Below are 6,721 nucleotides of genomic sequence, written 5' to 3' on the forward strand. Positions count from 1 at the left end.
AGCCCTAACCCTGTGGGCCTCAGACCCCAGCAGTGGGCCACTCATCTGTGGCCACCTACAGCGAGCTGCTGCTTTCCTGCAGTCATCCTCTTTTGGCCACTTGTAATTTTGCCCTCTTTAGGGGACCATACTAGTTGTTCAATATTTTGAGCATCACACACCAACTCTCCTAAGAGAGAGTAAAGTGATAAATGTTCCCCCAAATGCTCACGTGGCCTTTGTCTCTCCCTAACCTCTTTTCTTGATTAACTCCTGCTCAACCATTCAGATCTCAACTCAAATGTCACTTCCCATTCCGCTGTCTGGACTGTGTCTCCCTGACATTTACTCTCACAGCTCTGTTCTTTCACTTCGTATCTTGTATCCATTTGCTTATTTGTTTGTCTGCCTCCCTGATGAAGCTGTAAGCTCCATAAAGGCAACAAAAAGCAGAACTTATTTGGCAAGCTGCACAGGCTCCTATATGGTTTAGGTGGGACTGGCCAGCTACCCAGCTCCAAGGATGGGTCCTGTTGTATTCCAGCCAGTTAGCATGTCCCTTCCTCCGGGTCCTACTCATGGGCACAGGGACGAGCACCTGACCTAAGGCAGCCCAAGCAGACTGAGGCTGGACACTCTGGTGAGGAAAGCAGAGCTACAGACCTGTTCTGAAGAGGCAATGTCACCAATGTGGTTATCCTGAAGCATGACACGAAGGAGGACAAAGACGCCGAGTCCTAGAAAGGAGGCTCCAAAGAATACACACCATGGGCCTCTGGAGTAAACCAGATCTGGGCTGGCCCTTGTCTTTGGACTGTTCAGTTACATCAACCAATAATTTTTGTTTGTTTGTTTGTTCACTTTAGCCAGTTGGGACCAAGGTTTCTATCTATTGTGACCAACAAACTCCTAACTGATATGTCTTGCCCCTGTATGCACAAGAACCTTGCTCATGGAAGACACCATATCTTGAACAATATGACATTGGGAGAACTGGAGATGGCTTAATGGGGGAGGCGACTGGGTAACATCAGCTGGAGCCTTAATTTGAACATAGTTCTTTAGAAAATATGTTAGACTGCCTAGATTTAAATCCATTCGAAATTCAGAAGTATTTTCCCCAGTGTGTTTTACAGCAGAATTGCTCCTATCCGAGGTTATTAACCTGTTCACCTGTCATTTCCTAAGAACTCCTAAAGATTTCTGCTTCAACCCCTGGACTTTCAACCTAAAGAACCTATGGTTTTAAACTGGAGGAAGGGAACAGGAAAGAATGAGTCAGCCTCTAGCTGCTTTTTATTCTGCTGGATAAGATCATTATTTTTTTTTCCCCCAGAATGACTTGTAACTTCCTACATTTCTTACGTCTCAACTTCAAGTTTCATTTCTTGGGATGCCTACAGCTTTTCACCTGGCTAGATGGAAGCCAAGATTTTACTTTTCTCTTGGGGCCTATTCTGCTGGGCTAGAGTCATTAGAAGCAACTTTCACTTTAGATTGTTATAGATATATATCACATCTTTTAAAGCATCATCAGGCTATGTGGTTCACGATCTGGTTATTAGATTAAAGGTCTGTGTGGCCAAAGGGCTGTCCTTCTACAACTCTTGAGAAATCAACAACCTTGACTAGACAGGGAAGGAAAAGTCTGCAAGTTGGTCCCTATATCCCGATCAGGGGATTCTTTTCCTCCTTCCCTGATTCACCAAAAAGCACACTTGCCCCTACTGTTCACATTCTCAAAATATGTTTGTTACTCTCAGAGCTCCTGGAATATATGTCCTCCAACAGTTGCCTTTTGTCAATGAACTGTGCTGCACACCTCTGCTGCTTATATTTTAGGATTTTTTTTTCCTTCGGGAGAAAGAAGAGTGGCTTGTTAAAACTACTAGTGGGAAGTAAGCATTAAGAATCACTTCACCTTCTTCATCAAATAAATCCACCTGAATTACTGGTTCTATGAACCAGACATGTAAGTCAAAAGTTTGATGAAGAACAGAATACTTTGAGTCTCAAACTATCTCTCCATAAATTACTTATTAACTACAAAGGGACAAATAATAACTTGACAGTGGAGAAAGTTCGTGGGCACCACCTTAACCAAGATGCTAATGAGACAGAGGGCCATCAGGTGGCTCCTGTAAGGATGCACAGAGAGACACACTGTCACCTCTGTGGACCCCCATCCAAAGCACATCACATGAAACATCCATGAGGAAACAGTGGACAAACCCAGACCAAGGATCATTCTACACAACAACCAGCCTATACTCGTCACAAACTCTCAATAATAGGAAGAACAAAGAGGCTGAAGAATTACTTCATACTTAGACCAAAGTGACATGAGAACTAAGTGCAGCGCATGATTGTAGACTGGTTCCTGGCCTGAAAAAATTAGCCATTAAGGGTGTTACTGGAATAAGTGGCAAAATTTGAATATGGACGGTACATCAGTCAACAGTATTAATGTTAAATTTCTGACTTAGACCACTGTGCTGTGGTTTGGTAAGAAAATTTTGTTTCATTTAGGAAGTAATCACTATTTCCAGGGAAAAGGGCACAATGTCTCCTTACCCTTAAGGGGTTCAGGAGAAAAAAAAAACATGTATATATGGAGAGACAGTGAATGCCAAAGCAAATAAAGCTAAATAGTAATAATTGGTGAATCTAGGTAAAGCACATACAACAGTTCTTTGTACTAATCTTGCAACTTTTCTTTAAGTTTGAAAATATATCTATAAGTATATATCTACATCTATATAGATACATAAAATCAACACACACCATTCAAAATAAAATGCGTCAACCTAAAATCCAGCCTATTCTTCAGGGATTGTTGGCAATCGGAAGAGAAACAAAGGCTAGGATACCAAAAGGGATTGGGTCAGTAGATTCATTCATTAGGAGGACCCTGAGTACATTTCTACTAACTTAAATTATGCTTTCATTTGAATAAAACATTTTGGACTGCCTTCAACTTAGTGCCAATTACTTACACATTTAAACACTCAAAGTGTGAACTCCATACTTTTCCCCAGTGAGGCGCAAGGCTGTCAGTATTCTCGTGTGCTAACAATTAAGCAAGGCCAATTTCTATAACCTAACTATAGGACTTCTGGGTACGTAAACTTTTCTCAGATGCCCAGTTCCCTATTTTCTTAGAAAATCCAATTTGCTCGGGGATTTCAAACACCACAGGCTCTTGTTTTTGTCACAACAAATGAACTATTTTATTCTTTAGATTCTTAAAAAGAAATGCAATGAATCTTTGCTCACTGCTAGTTTTTCTAGCTCTCTCCCAATATCTCTTTGATCAAGCTTTTCCACCCACTGGAATAATCCAGGGGTAATTAGAACTTCTTACCTCCTTTAGCCCAAAAGGAGCCAATTCATCACAAACTGTCATGGATTCTGATTCTAAGTTACCAAGAGCACAATTTCTAACAGAGGCAGGGAATCTTCTTTGCAATTAAAGTGATTGATTTCTTTGCAGACACAGTAGCATTTCACTTTTTAGTTCTGTTCATTCGGATCAAATGTGAGAAAATTCTTCCTCATTTTATTTTCCTTCCAAAGAACACGATACAACAAACATTAATCCCAGAGTGATACAAGGCCAGACCTGCAAGGGACTTAGGCAGAGCTGGACAACTATCAATGGGTCTTGTCCATTTTACGGGGTCTCAGTGGCTCCTTAAGCTCTAAAGGGGAAAAAAGGGACTAATTATTTGTTACATCACATAGTTCACCTAAGGGCTTGCCAAACCTTCCAGCATCTGCTAAGTTGTGACGAGACAGCATTAGATGTTTAGGTAAACATAGACTAGCACGGAACAGAACAATTTTGTTTCTTGTGCAGGCAAAGAACAGAGCCACAGTGCTGGGGATGAAGCGGTGTGTGGAGGTAAACATAAGCAACGTGGGAACAAATCTGTTCTTTCTCACTTTAGGTGGTAGGAAAATGATTATGTGCTGTCACATTGTGAAAGACAAAAATAGTCAAAAGCAGTTTGGGAGAAGGAGGAGGACACTGCGGAGGCTCTAAAGGAACGTGAGGCCACCAAGGCATACACAGATCTCCCAAGGCCGGAAAGACCCCTGTCTGTCCACTTTGCTTTTACTCTTAAAGACTGGCCAGGGCTTCCCTGGTGGCGCAGTGGTTGAGAATCCGCCTGCCGATGTAGGGGACACGGGTTCGTGCCCCGGTCCGGGAAGATCCCACATGCCGCGGAGTGGCTGGGCCCGTGAGCCATGGCCGCTGAGCCTGCGCGTCCGGAGCCTCTGCTCCGCAACGAAAGAAGCCACAACAGTGAGATGCCCGCGTACCACACACACACACACACACACACACACACACACAAAAAAAAGATTGGCCAGTTGTGGCTCCCGTAGCCTGTTGACCTGGGGCCTGCATCCTTATCTCCCCTTCCCCTCTCTCCACGTGGTCAGCAGACTGGCGTCCGTTCACTCACTTGAGACATACAAAGGTCAAGGTTTTCGCTCCATGAGTACCTCCCAGCTATCCGTGCTCCAGACAACAGTGACTATCCTTTGTCCTGGTGTGAATGCAGTGGCTCACCGTTTTCCAAACACTTTCGCACATATGTAAAGAAGAGTCTGGGAGCCCTCCAAGATTTCAAATTTTAGTAAAACATGAAATTACATAGTAAGTTTTTGAAAAATTAAAACATCCACGTATGTGAGATTGTACCTCTGCCTTTACTGCAGGCTGTTTGTGAAATTCAGGAAGCCCTGCCTTTCCATTCATTAAACAGACAGTAGTTGAGCACCTTCTAAGGGCAAGGCAGGGTGCCAGGTGATAGAGGTGGAGAAACAGGGCTTAGTCCTTGCTCTGATGGGGAAGGCACGTAAGCAGACACCCTCGGCACAGGAAAACACAGAAAAAAGGTGCTGTGATGAGATAAACGGGTCACGCTTATAAGAACAAAGGAAAAGAGCATCCTTCCAATGCAGGAGACACAAACAAGGTCAGGAGGTTGGCAGGTGTCTTGAAGGAACGTCAGTCTTGCTGAGTCGGGGCAGGAACTCCAGGCTTACCCGACGTAGCATGGGCATATATGCACGCCACATTCCAAGAACCAGAAACACAAGAAAGAAGAAGCCAGACCAGACACCACAAAGCTGTGACTGTTAGGCTCAGAAGTCTGGGGTTTTTTACGCACCAAGGAGGAGCACGAAGGGGAAGTGACCGTCCAACGGGCTGTGCTGGTCGGGGCAGGGAGGGCCAGAGGAGGCTGCTGACATGATCCGCGGAGCGCTGACAGAGCTGGCTGTGGCAACGGGAATGGAAATAAGCGGAGATTCAAGAGACTTGGGGCCGGTACAAACCACAGGGACTTGTGACCATCAGATGAATGGATGAGGAAGGAGGCAAAATAGACTCTGAGCACTATTATATGTGAACACTTGGATGGCGTCCATGGACTGTCCGGCTTTTGCTGTTGAAACATTTACTGTGTTTAAACAGTCACATCCTGCACTGAGCCCTTGTTTTCAGCTTTCAAACATCCCCGAGATAAGTCAGGGAGTTATTTCAATCCTCCTTTTTAGAGATGAGAGAACCAAGACTGGCAAGGTTGAGCCCTAAGCAGGAAACCCAACTAACCCAACCAATTGGTGCAGAGCTCGGACGAAAGATCAGTATAGTCCTCATTACACAATACAACGAAACACGAAGACAGCTCAAAACTGTCCTAGCGGCATGTTTCCAGCCTAAGTGGGACAAAGTTCATACAACTTTATACTGTGAGCTGTGTTGTAAGGTGGTTTGTAGACAATGTCCATTCCAAAAGACAATGGAAAGCTACCAACCAGTATGCTAAATCTTTAAAAACATGGATATACAGGATTCAAGTCTTACACCTTTCTGAACAAAATACCCTTCACAGACGCTATTTTTAGACTCAAGTTTTCCCAACCTAAAGTTCGTAAGAGAACAATCTGTCTAAAAAGCATGTAAAGAAATTCATTCAAAAAGGTTTAGATGTTTTAGGACTTTAATGTCCTTCACAGGGTCAACATAAAACACTGACAATGGATGAACAATAGGGGAAAAGACTCTTCAGCAAAGATCTTCCCGAACTCAGGGCATCACTGGTCAAACACAAGAAAGAGAACAGTCACATAAACAAACAGTAAGGGAGTTTAACAGAGATTTTTAGTTTAACAGCATAGCTGAAAAATGAAGAACCAACCAACCAACCAACCAACCGTTCTTCTACCCACTGAAAGGAAAGTAAAGGCGAATCAGGGAGCTTCCAAATCTGGTGAAGCAGGTTAAAACGCGAGAGGGGAGGGGGAAGGGGAGGCACACGACTGTTGAGAACATAACACTCTAATGCACAAGGTCAAGGATCCTGACAAATTCTCAAAGTCTCAACATATACCAACAATAACCGTATTATTAGAAATATAAAGGCACAGAGATATAAATGCATAGAGATATAAACTACATGGTATGAAAAACAGACCTTGCTATATAAACATATAGTAAGTCACTTTTATCGCTCTATGAGCATAACCATATAAGGAAAGAAACCAGAAGACCCCACTGCTGTCATCTTGCAAAGGATCAGAATTCAGCACCTAGAAGGCCCAACCCACCCTCCATGCTGTGTGTCTGTATGTCTCTATAAACAATAACCTGCAATTTGCATATAATTAAACCCACAGGCGGCTATGAATATGAGACCTACGCAGAAAAAGTAGAAGCAAAGACAAC

Source organism: Kogia breviceps, chromosome 4 (assembly GCF_026419965.1).
Source record: "Kogia breviceps isolate mKogBre1 chromosome 4, mKogBre1 haplotype 1, whole genome shotgun sequence".
Lineage (NCBI taxonomy): Eukaryota > Metazoa > Chordata > Mammalia > Artiodactyla > Physeteridae > Kogia > Kogia breviceps.